The sequence below is a fragment of the Palaemon carinicauda genome, chromosome 7, assembly GCF_036898095.1.
Source record: "Palaemon carinicauda isolate YSFRI2023 chromosome 7, ASM3689809v2, whole genome shotgun sequence".
Lineage (NCBI taxonomy): Eukaryota > Metazoa > Arthropoda > Malacostraca > Decapoda > Palaemonidae > Palaemon > Palaemon carinicauda.
The window spans coordinates 83318209-83334838 of NC_090731.1; the positions used below are offsets into that span (position 1 = coordinate 83318209).

At 52.5% G+C, this 16630-nt stretch overlaps 1 protein-coding gene and 1 pseudogene across 2 annotated transcripts in view; both read right to left on the reverse strand.

Moving 5' to 3' along the window:
* Positions 1–16630, reverse strand: part of LOC137643950 (loricrin-like) — a 150038-nt gene that overhangs the window by 128547 nt on the left and 4861 nt on the right. The gene's annotated exons all lie outside the window — the stretch shown is intronic.
* Positions 13557–13675, reverse strand: LOC137644698 (5S ribosomal RNA; annotated as a pseudogene).

Below are 16630 nucleotides of genomic sequence, written 5' to 3' on the forward strand. Positions count from 1 at the left end.
CATTTGCAACAGAGAGAGAGAGAGAGAGAGAGAGAGAGAGAGAGAGAGAGAGAGAGAGAGAGAGAGAGAGAGAGAGAGAGAGAGAGAGTTAGTTTCAAGTTATCTGGCATCCTGACATTGAAGGTCATTGACGCCGCTAACGTTTATTATAAATAAAGATTATAAGAATATTCAATTAAAAGCAGAAAAGTAAATGTTATAAAACTTAAATAGTATTAAGAAGACCTGCTTCTGATATAAATTAAATAAACTTTAAATTAAAAACCATCAAAATCAACACTGCCATTCAAACTATTAAAAAGTATTAAAAATTTATCCAGAGAGCATCGTCTTGAGGATTATCTTTGTTGCTTTCGTTTGCACTACTAGCACAATAGCACTGTAATCGTCCCCTGTTTGTCTAAATTGGTTGAAATTCTTTTACTGTATACTTAGGAATCCAAAATATGACATTCGTAGATAATTTGTATTTTTCCTAACTATACAAACCTTAGCTATTTTATTAGGGGTTATACTTTCGGCGGAGCTGAAATGACGAGCCATTAAAATTTAGCGAGGGTTAACTACCCATACCGCTGGTTAGCGGGGGATGGGGGGGTCGCTTGGTACCACTCCCCCTCACACACCTGTGATTTAGCTCACTTTGCTTAGAAGTAGGACTTCAAGGAGATAGGGCTGGCGGGCAATTTTGGTTAAATAGGTTTGTATAGTTGGGAAAAATACAAATTATCTACGAATTTGTCATTTGTTCCGTAAATGGAATACAAACCACGCTATTTATTAGGGGTGACTCACCCATTAGGAAGGGTGGATGTCCCTGCAATTCTGGCTTTTGGCTTTACCCGGAGACACCTTATCTGAGTATATTAGTACTCAAAAATAAGGAGTCCCTGCCCTCGCTAAAACCTTGCTACGCAAGGAAGGCGACCTACGCAAGCAGTGTGTTGAGGCATGCTGAAGTGTGACTGTCTAGGCAAAGTTATTCAGAGTTTATTGTAGGAAAAAACTGGTGTAACCAAGACTTTCCCAATAACACCTCGCCAGGGTATGGGGACGCAGCAGTATTAGCTTAATACTAGGTACACAAGAGAGCATGGTTTACCTGCAGTGGTTTGAGGTCAGCTTATGCAGAGAACATAGGATGCTGCTTTCCCCAGAGAGGGTAGGATGAAGAAAAGAATAAGAGCCAGTCAAATCTTTTCAGACTAAAGCTGGGTAACAGTGCCCTCAACCTTCTGCTACTTGTCCAATAAGGTGCTTGAGGTATACAACCAGCTGTTGTGCAGCCACCACCGGACCGATAGAGATCGTATCGAGTTCCTGTGGGTCACATCTTGCAGGAGAACGGTTGTGAAAGTCACCTGGAGCATTCACATCCTTTCTTGTAAAACCTGAATCACAGAGTAATCTGCTTAGAAGGGCCAGGGGCATAGCTATGCCCCTGACATTGTGAGTTGTCACGTTGAGATGATGTTTTGGTGATCCTCCTTAGTCTCTCCCAGTGCTGATGACAAGAGAAGGGACCCAGGTGGGCTGTTGCCGTTCTCTTAAGGAAGAGTTTCATACCTTACCCTGGGTATAGTAACGTATGATCTGGATCGTCCATTACCGAGTGGAGACTTGTGTAAGATCCGTCACCTCTGGAGACTGTGTCTGGCCACATACTCGGGGACGAAACTGAACAATGCCTTTCGCCCTTCTAATTACTGCAATGGGCAATGTCGAAAGAGAGACCATGAAGTTCCTTGACTCGTATGGCTGCTGTCAGAGTGCGTAGGAACATTGTCTTCTTAAACCTGATGAAAATTTGTTGCCTAGTGAAGTGGAACATAAGAAGGTATCTTTAGAGACCCAGGAATTTGAACCATGTTCCGAGAGGAAGGTCTCAATTCAGACACGAAAAAGGCAAGTTGTAAGTCCGTATAAGGTAAGAGAGGTTTTTCGATGAGAGGATGTCCCTTCCTTTCAATCTGAAGGTGAAGGATCAAGGTTCAATGATCGTCTTTACCTGTTGAAACTGAAAAGGGGGTCTTTCCCTCTTGCATATACTCAAGGATTCCGCTATTACTGGAATAGAGGTATCGAGTGGAGAGAGAGACTTTCCCATGACAACACCAACCACACAAGACGTTATATTGCCTGGTAGACTGATGCTGAGGAATTCCTCAGATATCTAGACACCCCTCTGTGGGAGAGGAGGTACTGGGTAGTCTCCAGGCGTACAAATCATAGCCAAGCTATAGCTTGTGGTAGGTGTCGAAGTGGGTTGTCTGTGATGTGGAGAGAGTTCTCTTGGAGACTATCAGGGGCTGCAGAAGGTTTGGAAATCGTTCTGAGTAATGCCCTAATAGAGCCGAGAGAGTCCTTGAGAGGCTGACTGATGTTCTAATCTTCTTGAGTGCCCTTCTCAAGACAAAGCAGGGACGAGACGTAAACGTTATTGTTGTACCCACCGTTGTTGGCCTGTTTTTTGCCTGAGAACCTTGGGGACTTTGTCGGCTACAAGGTGATCCAAAGACCATTCAGTATACCTTATCTGAGATGTTGTGCACAGATTGTCGGCAAGCACATTCCTCTAGTCTGGAATGAAGCGGGCTGAAAGTGCTACCGAACGGACTTTGGCCCATCTTAGTGATTATACTGTTAGATGGGAAGAGGCTGCAAGCAAGTTCCTTTTTGCTTGTCGATGTGAGCCTCTATGTGGTGTGTGGTATTGTCCCCCATCACATCACTGAGTGGTCTGTTAGGAACCGATGAGGCTGCTAAAGGACCAGAAAGTTGGCCTTCATCTCTTTATGAGATTCAAGTGAAGGTACTTTCGGACTCTGTCCAGAGGGCTGAGGTCGTGTGGTGCTGCCTATGGTCACTCCTCTCTTCTTTTGATATGTTCTAGGCACAGCATCAAGTCTGAGGGGTGGGGAAGGATGAGAAGGTTATACCACTCTATAGATTCTCGATTGACACCCATCCCTTGAGGTTCGTCCAAACTTCTGGTCCCATGGAGGTCAGAATGTCTGGAGAATCGAGGGCCTAATTCCAATCGGACTCAAGTCACTCTGGGATGGGAGTTCTTCTAATTTCGAGAAAGCTTTGTGGAGATTGGTGTCTAGAATCATTCCCAGATACACCAGTCTTCTGGGAGCGAAGTAGGGAAGAATTCCACAGATTTACCTTGATCACTGGGTCTTGGTAAAAAGACTTCAGTAGTTCCGGTGCTAATGCAAGGTTGCCACCGAGTCTGCTAAGGTCAGTCAGTTGTCCCGAAACGGAGGAGACAGAAGCCGATCCTGTGAGACCAGGATGGGTGTAGTGGAAGACTGACACACAGTGCCCAGAACTGGTGTTTCTTGTTTGTCTAGACTGAATCTTCCAACCTTCCTAGATGGATGGTTTGGGCCTGGAAGTATGTGTCCTTTAGGTCCAGTGTGCAAATGAAGACCTGAGGTCTTAGCTCTTGTCCGAACTCCAACATGGTGTGGACATCGACCCAAAGGGACAGCTCCTTGTGGATCCTTTCACACGGGAGATTGTTGATGCTGGGGTCTTGACTAGTGGCGTAAAGGATAGGACACAATACCCTGTGTAAGGATTCTTCCCTGAGAGAGAATTCCTTTAACTGACAGAAGGAAGGCAACGCTTCACCCACCATGCACCCTGATGGGATTGATGCTATTCCTTAGAATAGAATCAGTCTGGCGGATGTTAATCAATGGTTAACGGTTGGGTATCGTGGTTACTGTGCAGTTGGAGAGTACTCCCAAGTGGTCCCCTGTCGACAAGCTGCTGATGAGGGTTGTCGATCATTTGCCAATCACTTTAGTGGATTGGTGTGATGGCGAATGGCCAGAAGCGAGAAGTGTGTTGTATACCTTCTGATCTAGGGAACTACGTGCAGAGGTTGACTAGTAAGTCCGAGTCATGAACTGCTGGTGAATTGCCGATGATCGGTGAATCGCCGGTCTATGAGCCGAGGATGGTAACCGACAGGCAGATGAAGGCTGTCTGGTCAGTTGGCCAAGGTAGGTTAGCGATAAATGAGTTGGTAATCTGCTTTGAGAGCCCTGAGAGACATCAGAATGGTTTAATGATAGTCAGTTGGTGATGGTATGCCATTGATGATCAGCGTTCGATCGAGGACAACTGATCGGTGAGCTAGAGATCAGCAAGCTGACTATGGTCCCTCCTGGTTGGTCAGAGATCAGCAAGCTGACTATGGTCCCTCCTGGTTGGTCACAGATTAGCAAGCTGATGATAGGCTGGTCAGAGATCAGCGAGCTATGTTCGATGATCGAAGAAAGATGAACTGCTCATCGGTGATCTAGTGATCGACAAGCTGATGACTGGTTATTGACTAGCAATCGGTTATTGGCACGCTAGCAATCGGAGATCGTTAGTCATTGGATGGACTAGTGGTCCATGATCAGAGCTGAGCTAGCAATAGGCGATCTGGTGATCAGCGAGCTAGCGATCTCTTGCTTGCTGACGGTGGTCTGTCAAGAAAAAAAAAAAAAAATTCAGATGAGACAGGGACCAAGGATTCCCCGTTTTGATTCCCCTTGGACCCTCCTCTTCGTTTTCCCAGTGCTCACAAACAATGCCTGCACTTGGGGAGGAACTACTGCCGTTCTTCTAAGATACAGCCTCAGACTCCTTACTGGGCACAGTAAGAGATGGTCTGGGTCATCTGTTACAGAACGAAGACTCGAAACCTGGAAAGAGTCGAACCGTGGGTCCGGCACTCCCGGATTCTGAGTCTTAGCAACAAACTCAGGGACGAATCTGAACGTTACCTCCCCCCATCCCCTTGAATGGGCGATGTCACACAAGAGACCATGAAGTTCACTGACTCGCTTGGCCGAGGCCAAAGCTAGTAGGAACACCGTCTTCCAAGTCAGGTGGCGATCTGAAGCCTGGCGTAATGGTTCGTAGGAAGGTCTCTTAAGAGACCTGAGAACTCGAACCACGTTCCATGGAGGAGGTCTCACTTCCGACTGAGGGCAGGTAAGTTTATAACTTCGTATGAGTAAGGAAAGTTCCAGCTAAGAAGAATTGTCCACTCCTTTGAGCCTGAAGGCTAGACTTAAGGCTGAGCGATAGCTTTTCACTGCTGAGACTGAAAGGCGCATTTCTTCTCGCAAATACACGAAGAACTCCGCTATTGCTGGAATAGTGGCATCGAGTGGAGAGATACCCCTTCCACGACACCAACCACAGAAAACTCTCCACTTTACCTGGTAGACCCCTGCGGATGACCTTCGCAGGTGTCCAGACATCCTGTTCGCAACTTGTTGCGAAAAACCTCTCTCTGCGAGGAGATGCTGGATAGTCTCCAGGCGTGAAGTCGAAGCGAAGCTACGGCTTTGTGAAAGATGTTGGCGTGTGGTTGTTTGAGTAGCTCGTGACGTGGAGGGAGTTCTCTCGAAAGTTCCGTTAGGAGTTGCAGAAGGTCCAGAAACCATTCCGCATGATGCCATAGCAGAGCTATTAGGGTCATCGAGAGATTGACCGATATTCTGGCCTTGTTGAGTACCCTCCTCATCAGACAGAACGGGGGAAAGGCGTAAATGTCGATGTTGTCCCACCGTTGTTGAAAGGCATTTTGCCAGAGTGCCTTGGGATCTGGGACTGGGGATCAGTACACCGGAAGCTTGAAGTTTAACGCTGTAGCGAACAGATCCACAGTCGGGGAACCCCACAAAGTCAGGACTTTGTTGGCTACTAGATCATCCAAAGACCACACGGTACTCACTACCTGAGACGCTCTGCTCAGACTATCGGCAAGCACATTCCTCTTGCCTAGAATGAAGCGAGCCGATAGTGGAATCGAGTGGACTTCGGTCCATCTCAGTATCTCTACTGAGAGATGGGATAGCTGCTCTGGAAAGGTACCTCCCTGCTTGTTGATGTAAGCCACTACTGTGGTGTTGTTGCTCATCACCACCACAGAGTGACCCGCCAGGTATTGTTGGAACTGTTGAAGAGCCAGGAATACGGCCATCGTTTCTAGCAGATTTATACGGAGGCACTTTTCTGATTCTGACCACAGGCCTGAGGTCCTGTGGTGCAGCACGTGGGACCCCTACCCTTTCTTTGAAGCATCCGAAAACAGCATCAAATCCGGGGGGAGGAGGAGATGATCCACTCCCTTTCATAGGTTCTCGTCTGTCACCCACCACTGAAGTTTCGTCCATTATGCAGGGCCCATCTGGATCATGACATCCGGGGAATCGTGTCCTTGATTCTACCGGGACTTGAGTCGCCATTGCAGAGATCTCATTCTGAGGCGACCGTTGGGAACTAGACGGGCCAGGGATGACAGGTGACCGAGGAGACGTAACCACGATTGGGCTGGGAGTTCCTCTCGTCTGAGGAAAGGACTCGCGACCCTCCTCAGCCTTGCTATCCTGTTGTCTGATGGGAAGGCTTTGTGGAGATTGGTGTCTATTATCATGCCTAGATATACCAGTCTTTGAGTAGGTAGCAGAGAAGACTTCTCGAGATTTACCAGGATCCCCAGATCTTGGCAAAGTCTCAGAAGTTCGTCTAGGTGTCGAAGAAGGGCCGACTCAGAGTCTACTAGGATCAGCCAGTCATCCAGATAACGGAGGAGACGGATGCCGATCCTGTGTGCCCACGATGATATCAGGGTGAACACTGGTGAAAACCTGAGGTGCTGTGGTGAGACCGAAGCACAGCACCTTGAACTGGTATATCTTGTTGTCTAGGCAGAATCTTAAGTACTTCCTTAAAGACGGATGGACTGGGATCTGGAAGTACACGTCCTTCAGATCCAGTGTACACATGAAGTCTTGAGGTCTCACGGCAAGTCTGACTGTGTCTGCCGTCTCCATGCTGAACGGGGTCTGCTTGACAAACCTGTTCAGAGCTGAGAGGTCGATGACTGGTCTCCAGCCTCCAGACGCCTTCTTTACAAGAAAGAGTCGACTGAAGAAGCCTGAAGACCCGTCGACGACCTCTTGGAGAGCGCCCTTCTTCAAAATGGTCTCGACTTCTGCCCAAAGGGCTTGCCCCCTTGCCGATCCCATAGCAAGGGAGCTCAACGACACTGGATCCGCTGTCAGGGGAGGTAGAGATGTTATGAACGGGACGCGATATCCTTGACTGATTACGGAAATCGTCCAGGAATTGGCCCCGAGTTGCTGCCACCTGCTTGCGCAACTTTGCAGGCATCCCCCAACTGGTGGACATGCAGGGGGACTGCCAATCCTAGCGTTTGCGGCCTCGGCCACTCCCCCTAGGATTTTTCCCTCCCCTGGAGGACTTTTTGCCTTTCTTGTCTTTGACAGGAAAGGGCTTTGACACCGTTGTCTTCGCTGCCGTTACCGGTTTCGTCGTCTTGGTAGGACGTAGTTGCTGGAGGTTTATAGGGCTTAGATGGTAAAGCCCTCTGCAGGAGAGAGTCCTGGTTGGACTTCCTCCACCTCTCAGCTGCCTGTTCCACATCCTTAGGCTCAAACAGATTTCTCCCTAAGATGGAAGAATGTCTAAGCCTGCTTATCTCAGTGTTGGGGACTTTCTGGTGGAACCTCTCAGACACCGCATCTCGACGCTTCAAGATGGTGTTAGCCCACAAGTTCGAGACTTGGTGGGCTAGAAACTCGATAGTACGAGTGCCTGAGAGTAGAAATGTCTCCAAGGCCTTCCTGGTACTTTCCTTGGACAGGTCCTCGTATTGTAGCAGGATGCCTAGAGACCCTAGCTAGATGTCCAGCCATGAAGTTGCCTGCATGGCATACTTCGCTACCTTCTCCTGGCTGAAGATCTCCGTAGACAAGAAAGCCACTTGCTGGGTGGAGTCTCTCAAGAGGGACTCCCTTGGTAAGCTCTTCCAAAGAATGGTGCAAAGGAAGAGATAAAAAAAGTCTCCTCCATGATCTCGAAGTACCTCCTCTGATGGACACGAGGAGGCGGGAGGAGTTTGTTCCCGGCGCTGGACCGGCTGGAGGAGGCAAGCTCGGAGAGCTGGCCCTCGACCTTATCTCTGGCACTCTTAACCGCTTCGGACCAAGGCAAAGCCACACTGGCCCTAGCGGGTTTCTGAGTACCAAAGACTCGGTCCAGGACCGTGTCCTTGCCCTCACGAGGAGGAATCTCTGGATCAGAGAATCCGTTGAGATTCCTCATAAGGGTCAAAACTTGGCAGAAAGGGTGTTCTGACTCCTGAAGCTCCCCTCCCGAAGGGCTGGCAGCGAAGTCTCCTGTCCCCAAAGGCTCTTCTCGGGGGGACTCGTGGATGTTCTCTGAGGGCTTGGCTGGCTCTGGTCTAATCCTCGAGGACGACTTCGGAACTGTCCTGGAGTCCTTCGACTCCCTCCTGGAAGGGATACAGGACTCCAAAAGTGATGGTGGGAGGCTCTTCTCCACCCCTACCCGAGAGGACTTCTCTGCGCGAGGTGGGGTTTCCCTCATTGGTGCGATGGGGGAATGCCTCACCTCACGGGACTCCCCTGAGGACGGGAAATCCTCGTCCGAAGGGGAGGGAGAGAAAGTCTGGGGGGGAGGGGGAGGGAGCCTTCCTCAAAGACTTCCGAGGAGTCAACTTCGCTCTTGGAGAAGTTACCACGTCCACTCCTCCTCTCTTCCTCTTCAGGGGAGTCGAGCCTGCCACTGCTTTGTGTCCCAGTTCAGAGAGAACAGGCTTGAAAGCCTGGACGACCGCCCTGACGAGGGACCCAAAAAAGGGCTGTCGACTGACAGCTGTGCTGTCAGAAACTCCCTCTGGAGGGAAGGGGATCGTTCGATCCCTAGGAGGAGTTACCAAAGCAGGGTCGGCCTGAAAAGAAGAAGGAGGCAAGTTCCTGGACCTATCTGGAGTTATCCATCCTTCCGGCAAGTGCACTGTTCTGCGCTTGCGGGGGGAGGGAGCGATGATGGTGACCTAGACGTGCGTCGTCCCACAGCCTCGCACGTGGGATCGCGTTGGTGGTCGCGCTGGTGCTTGCGCGATGGAATTTTGCCTAAATCGCGCTCGGGCGATTGCTCACCGGCGATCGATGGCGCGCAGGTGAGGGCACGCCTGGGCGAACAATGGCGCGCAGGTGATGGCACGCAGCTGAGGGCACGCGTGGGCGAACGATGGCGCGCAGGTGAGAGCGTGCGTGGGCGATCGATGGCGTGTTCTGGAGATAGCGGCGAGCGCGCAGCAGGCTGAATAAGCACTCACACGCGTGAAGGCGATTGATCGCGCGCGTGGGCGCACAGGATCATGATGAGCCCATAAGGGCGAACACGTTGGGCGCGCGCGCAGGGGAAATATCCCTTGCGCGCGGGCGCGCATGAGGGCGCACATCTTGAACTGCAACAGGTGGGCGTGCAGAGCGCGAGTGGGCGCGTAGGTGACGATGCTGGCGAGCGCCGACGAGCAGGGGAAGAGATTATCTTCCCCTTTGCACCCAGATCCGAAGATCGTGGGCGCGCAGGAGAATGTTGGCGCACAGGCGAGAGCTGGAGCGTCGGAGAATGCTGGCGCGCAGGAGATCATGGGCGTGTATGGCGCGCATCAGGAAGAGGGCCCGCAGTGGCGCGCTGGCGGGCAGGAGAGCGTTGGCGCACAGGTGAGCGCTGGCGCGCAGGTGAGTGCTGACGCACAGGAGAGCGCTGGCGCGCACTAACTGAAACTGGAGCGCACTGGCACGTAGGAGATCGATGGCGCGCAGGGGATACCTGGCGTGTAAGGGACTTAGTCTCTAGAGATAAAGTCCCTTGTGCCCCGAAGGGACCGATGGCCGCTTGAAAACGGGATGCGTGGGTGCCCACAGCGCATCAGCGGCCAGGAACGGCGACGGTAGGTCAGCAGGTCTGGCGGGAGGAAGGTCGGCGCATCCTTTGCAAGGACGACCTTCCACCGAAGGAGATCGCGAACAATCTGCAGAGAGGTCCAGGGATGTAGGTGGCAGGGTCGGTGATCGACGACGAGGTTCCTCAGCTGCGGACCGCGGGGATGACGAGCCGATGACGCGCCTCCTTACGCCCTTGTGGGGTGATGGAAGGCCTCTACGGCGAAGAGGAAGGCGGGCTTTGCGCCTTATAGGCCCTCTGGGGGCCGTAGGATCAGCAAGCTGACCAGCAGTCCTCTGAAGAGAAGTCTCTGTCAGTGAACTCCCCCGAGGGGGAGAATCACCTGCAGGAGAGACCGTTGGACTTAGTTCCTCCCTCGAAGGATGTTCGGAGAGGGGAACTAAGCCTTCAGCTACATCAGGAGCAGAGGTTTGCCCTAACTCATCAGAAGCCTCTGCCACAACAACGTCGACGATAGACAGAGGATCGACCTCTGCTAAAGCCGGCGACTGTTTGACAGCTGCTCCTAACTTGATCATGTCAAACAGGGCTTCCTTGGAGGGCAAACCCTGAAGCCCCAAGGAAGCCCAAAGCTGTAACAAATCCTGGTTAGAAACATTAACATGAAAATCAATATCCTCCCCCGGGGGAGGAGGAGGAGCTGCCTCGCTATGGGAGGCAACTCCCTCTCCCAAACCCTGAGATCGGTCAACAGAACTCCGGCCTACGCTACCACTCGACAGTTTCTCGGAAGAAACCGATCAAGTGGGAGCTTCGGAGGAGGTTTGGGTCATGGAAGAAGAAGCCTTGGGTTTTTCCCCCTTCAAAGAACTCTTCGAAGGACATATATGACAAATTTGGAGATAATTTGTATTTTTCCTAACCATACAAACCTTAGCTATTTACATTGGGTTTACCTTTCGGCCTAGCTGAAATGGCGAGCCATTAGAATTTAACGAGGGTGTATTACCCCCGCGCTAGTTAGCAGGGGGGTAGGGGAGTGGTAGCTAGCTACCCCTCCCCCCCTCACACACCGGTGAACTGCTTCACTTCACTTAGAGGTAGGACTTGTCTTGGGGGACAAGGCTGACGGGCAAATATGTGTAAATACCTAAGGTTTGTATGGTTAGGAAAAATACAAATTATCTCCTCATTTGTTCCGTAACCGAAATACAAACCACGCTATTTACATTGGGTGACTTACCCCTTAGGAAGGGTGGAAAGTCCCCAGCCATACTGGGTTTGGCTTTACCCGGGGACTCAGAATCCGAGTGAGTCGCACTCGAGAAAAGGAGTCCCTGCACCTCACAAGTTCCTTGCTCCGCAAGGAAACATGTGGCCTACATAAGCCTGTGTGTGAAGGAAGAAGTGTGACCCGTCCTAGGCAGTTGACCTGGAGTTCCAGAAGGAACTCTGGGTTAGGACGTTCCCAATACCACCTCGTCAAGGTATGGGGGACGCGACAGTATTGACTCAATACTCGGAACACAAGGAAGCATGGTTTACCTGCAGAGGTTTGAGGTCAGCTATGCAGAGACCAGGATGCTGCTTCCCCAGTAGAGGGGACAATGAAGAAAGAAGTAAGGGCCAGACATACTTCTTTCGTTCATGCAGACTAAAACCTGATAACAATCCCCTCAACCTTCTGCTACCTGTCCAAAAAGGAGCCTGAGGTTAGAACAGCTGTTGTGTAGCCACCACAAAGCGATAGAAACGTATCGATACTCCTATGGGTCACGTCCTGCAGGAAGCGAGCTGCGAAGGTAATTAGACGCTTCCAGACTCCAGCTTATAGCACCTGCGTCACAGAGTAGTTCTACTCGAAGGCGAGGGACGTTGCGATGTATCCGACATCGTGCTGTAGGGCGACGTGACGGGGGGAGGGTCTGGATTCAGGTCGAGATGAATGACCTTGAGTCTGAGCTGAAGAGGTATACTGGTGACTCTCCCCTGTGTCCTTCCTGTGCTCCCAACCCGGCTGCAGGTGAGGACAAACTGCAGCTGTTCTCAAAGATAACCCCTCGATTCCTTTACTGGCAAGGAGGAGAAGGTTTGGGTCATCTGATACAGAATGGTGACTCGAAATCTTGAAGGAGTTGGACCGAAGGGCCGGGACCCCAAGGTTCTGAGTCTAGCAAACAACTCAGGAGCGAACCTGAATGTTGCCTTCCGCTATTCTCTAGAAAGGGCGGAGTCGTACGAGACCAAGAAGATTGCTTACACACTGGCCGAGGCCAGAGTGAGCAGGAGCACCGTCCCCCAAGACGGAATACGATCAGAGGCCTGACGTAATGGTTCTTGAGAAGATCTCTTAAGGGACTAAAGAGTCCGAACCATGCTCCAAGGAGGAGGTTTACTCCGACTGGGGGCAGGGACGTTCGCAGCTTCGCATGAGCGAAGAAAGGTCCAGCGGGAAGGAAAAAGTCTATTCCTTTCAGCCTGAAGGCCAGGGAAAGGCTGAGCGACAGGCTTCACTGCCGAGAGCGGAAAGAAGTTTCCTCCCGCCGAAAAGCAATAACTCCGTTATTGCTGGAGAAGAGGCCTCAAGGGAAGAGGTATCTCTCCCACGACACCAACCACAGAAGACTCTCCACTTCGCCTGGTAGACCCCTGCGAATGACTATCGCAGGTGACGCAACCTCCGCTCCGCGAATGTAGCGGGTTGTCTCTTCTTGAGGAGGCGGCGTAGTGTCTCCAGGCGTGAAGCCGAAGTGATGCAACGGCTCGTGAAAGATGTTGTAGTGTGGTTGTTTGAGTAGCCTGTGCCGTGGGAGAAGCTCTCCCGGGAGTTCCATCAGGGGAAGCAGAGGGTCCGGAAACCGTTCCGCGTATAGTCACAGTGGAGCTCTCAGAGCCATCGTAAGGTTGACAGACAACATGGTCTTGTTGAGATCCATTCTCAACAGACAACAATGGTGGGAAGACGCAGGCGTCGATGTTGTCCCACCATCACCGGAAAGCATCTTGCCAAAGAGTCTTGGGGTCTGAGACTGGGGGGAAGAACAGCGGAAGTTTGAAGTTCCAGGCTGTCGCGATCAGGTCCCCCAGGCCAGGACTTGCTGGTTACTAAAGACCAAAGCCCCCCAGGTACCCTCTATCTGCGAGGCTCTGCTCAGATAGTCGGAGAGAACATTCCTCTGCCCGGAATGAGCGAGCCGATAGTGGTATAGAGAGGACCTCGGATCATCTCAGTATCTCTACTGCAAGATGCGAAGGTATGAAAATGCGTCCCTTGCTGGTTGGAATACGCCAGTACCATGAAGTCGTCGCGCACGGAGCGACTCGGCAGGAACTGTAGGATCTGTAGAGGGGCCAGACTACGGCCCCTAAGCCTGCCTGAATGATGGAGAGGTATCCTTCAGGTCCTGACCATAGGCCTGAACCGGAACATGCCCCCCCCCCCCCGCCCCCCTTCTTTGACGAGTACGAGAACAGCATAAAAAATGTGGGGAAAGGACGAGAATATCCACTCCCATCTAGAGGTTCCATAGGTCAACACCCATTGCAGGTCTAAACGTTCCGCTGGTCCCATAGGGGCCAGAAAGTCCGGTTAATCGTTGCTTTGATACCATCGGAACTTGGGCCGCCTCACAGGGAAATTATCCTGAGGCGACCGTTTGGGACTTTAGACGGTCAATGAGAAAAAGAGACCCAGGAAACGTTCCAAGGTAGGGCTGAAAGCTCTGCTTGACTGAGAACAGGTACTGCGACTCTCCTCAGCCTTGCCACGGTCAACTGAAGGGAAGGCTCGGAAAAGGAGGCAACAGCATCTGGCGTCCCCAGGCAGTCAGCCATCAAAGTACTGACCAGACCCAACGTTGCTTAACTTCGCTGATCGGACGAGAAGCGGTGTTTTCAGCGTGGTAAGGCCATTGACTCAATATCATGGCTAGATACTCCAGATGTTGAGGCAGAAGTAGAGAAGGCTCCTAGCAAATTACCATGAACCCTCACTCATGGTAAGGACCCGGAAACTTGTCCCGGCGTTGAAGAAGGTCGAACCCGAGCCTACCGGAGTTGACCAGACCTCCAAAAGGCGAAGGAAGCGGAAGCCTGCTCCTGAGCGGCCATGAGGAAAGCAGGGAGAGTTCCCTGGGGAAAAACCTGCGATGCCGCGGCGGGATCGCCACACCGCACCTTAAGCAGGAACACCTGTAGTCTAGGCTGAATTCCAAGAGCTTCCTGGAAGATGGATGGAATGGAAACTGGAAGTACCCGTCCTTCCGATCCAGAGCCTAAGGAGTCCTGCCGCCCCGTTACCAGTCTGATCGATTCTTCTGTTCCACGCTGGACGAAGTTTCTTCGACAAACTTGATCAGAGCTGAGAGGTCGACGACGGAACTCCCGTCTCAGATGCTTTCCTACGAGAAAGAATCGACTGAAGAAGCCGGGGGGTGAAGCCGTCGACAACCCTATGGAGTACCTTCTCCTAAGGCATGGATCATTCTGCCCAAACGGGCAAAATTCTTGCCAACCCCATGGTATAGAGGTTCAGTGACACTGAATTCGCTGACAGAGACGGAGAGATGGTAAGAGCGAGGCGCGATATCCTTGGCTGATCACGGAGATCGTGCAGGAATCGGCATCGGGAAGCTGTTATCCGGATGAGTAACCTTAGGCATCCTCCCAGCGTGAGACCTGCAAGGGGGGGTTGCCAATCCTAGAGTTTGTGAACTCTGCCGCTCCCTCTAGGATTATGACCCCCCGGGAGAGCCTCCTGTGCTACCTGTCCCTGACAGGAGGGGACTGCTATTGGACACCTTGTCTTAACTGCCGTAGCCGGTCTGATAACTTAGGCCGACGAGGCTGAAAGAAGAGGCGCTGGAAGAAAGCGCCTTGGAGGAGTGAAAACGGAAGTCGACTTCCTCCGCACAACCGCTGTCCATGTCTCTGTCCTTGGGCACAAACAAGCTCTTCCCAAGGATGGAAGAGTGTCTGAGCTTGTCGACATCCACGGATGAGACACCCGAGAGGAAGACCTCGGTCACTGCGTCTAGATGGTCCAACATCGAGTTTGCCCGCAAGTTCAAAACTTGGCGACGAAAAGCCAAGGTGCTTGGGCCCGAAAGGAGTTAAGTACCCATGATCTTCCTGGAGCTTCCTTGTACAAAACCTCGGGTCGCAACCGAGGAGGGAAAGGACCTGGTAAGCCCCTTCCACGAGATGGAGAAGAGGAAGGGCTAACCCAGTCACCCCTTGCCCGACGGAGAAATCTCGAACGGAAAGCTCCCTGGCAAGACCCTTCCAGGGAATGACGAGGAAGGGCTAACCCAGGTTCTGGAAAGAAGAATGTTGCTCAGACCTCCCTGAAGATTCTTCCTGCTCTTGCATGTGCCATGCTCTGCATTTATGGGGTAAAGACCGTGTTCTGGAAATACGCTCCAGAAGACTCGCCAGGTTGGCCATGTTGCGAAACCCCGACGAGAATCGCGGTCGCAATCGCCCTGGCGCTCGCGCGATGGTAAATCAATGGTTTGCGCGTGGCCGAACGTGGAAGCGCCCATGCGCGGGCACGCAGGAGCGCAGACGAAAGTGCGTGAGGGAGCGCAGAAGGAGGGCGAGCGTGGTAGGAAGGGCGAGCGTGGTAGGAAGGGCGAGAGCTGGTGGTCGGAATCCGAAAGTTCACAGGCGAGAGATGACCCGTAGGCGAGCAATGGATACTGCAGGAATCGAGCCGGCGTTCGCGCGATGAAACACCGTAGGCTCGCGCGATGGAACACCGTCGGTTCGCGCGACAGAACACCGTTGGTCCGCGCAATAGAATACAGTTAGTTCGCGCGCGGGGGGAACATTGGAGCGCACGGGCGAGCACAGGCGGTCGGGAGACCGATGGCGCGTAGGCGGGCGATGGCGCGTTGACGAGCGATGGCGTGTCTTCTTGGCGAGCGATGGCGCGTCGGCAAGCGACAGCGCGTTGGCGAGCGGTGGTGCGTTAACAAAACGCTAGCGCGCAGGCGAAGAATCGCGCGGGCGCGTAGGTGATCGCTGACGCGTAAGAGACTAGGGATGGTTAGCGCGCATCGCGCTAAACAGAAGGCGCGCAGATGCATCAAGAAGGTGAGCGCTGAAGCGAGCTGTCAATCAGGCGATCCTGGACGGTCAGGAAAAACCGTTGGCGCCCATTGGTGCGTGGCAGGAAAGGGCGCGCAGATGTGCACTGGCGATTGAAGAAAGCTGGCGCACAGAAGGACAGAAGTAAAGGTGAGCGCTGGCGAGCAGGAGGAAGATCTACGGCAAGATTCAGCTACCGGAGATCGTCCACAGCAGGCGAGCGCTAGATCGCTACTGATGGTGTCCAGGGGACCTGTAACGCGTGGAAGATCGATGGCGATCGTTGACGCACAGGAGATCGCTGACGAGCAAGCGAACGTTGACGAGTCTGTGGTCGCTGGCGAGCTGGAGATCGCTGGCGAGCAGAATGGCGACTTGTGGAATCCTGAGCGAACAGTAGCTTAGAAGCACGCGTAGGCGACCGCAAGCGTTGCTGCGCTGGAGCAGGCTGACGAGCCGGATCGCGAGGGCGAGGAGAAGGAAAGTCCTTGCCCAAGACCTGAACCGAAGTTCTAGGTCGCACGGGCGAACGTGGGCGCACAGGGCGCGAATCAGGAACTGGAAGCGCAGGGCGCACAACAGGAACAACAGCAGTGGGCGATGATCATCAGGAGAGCGCTGACGAACAGGAGAGCACTGGCGAACAGGAGAGCGCTGGCGAACAGGAGAGTGCTGCGAACAGGAGAGCGCTAGCGATCAGGAGAATGATGACGAGCAGGAGAGCGCCTGTGCGCTAACACTGCAGAAGGGCGTGCAGGGGTATCCTGACACACAAGGGAAG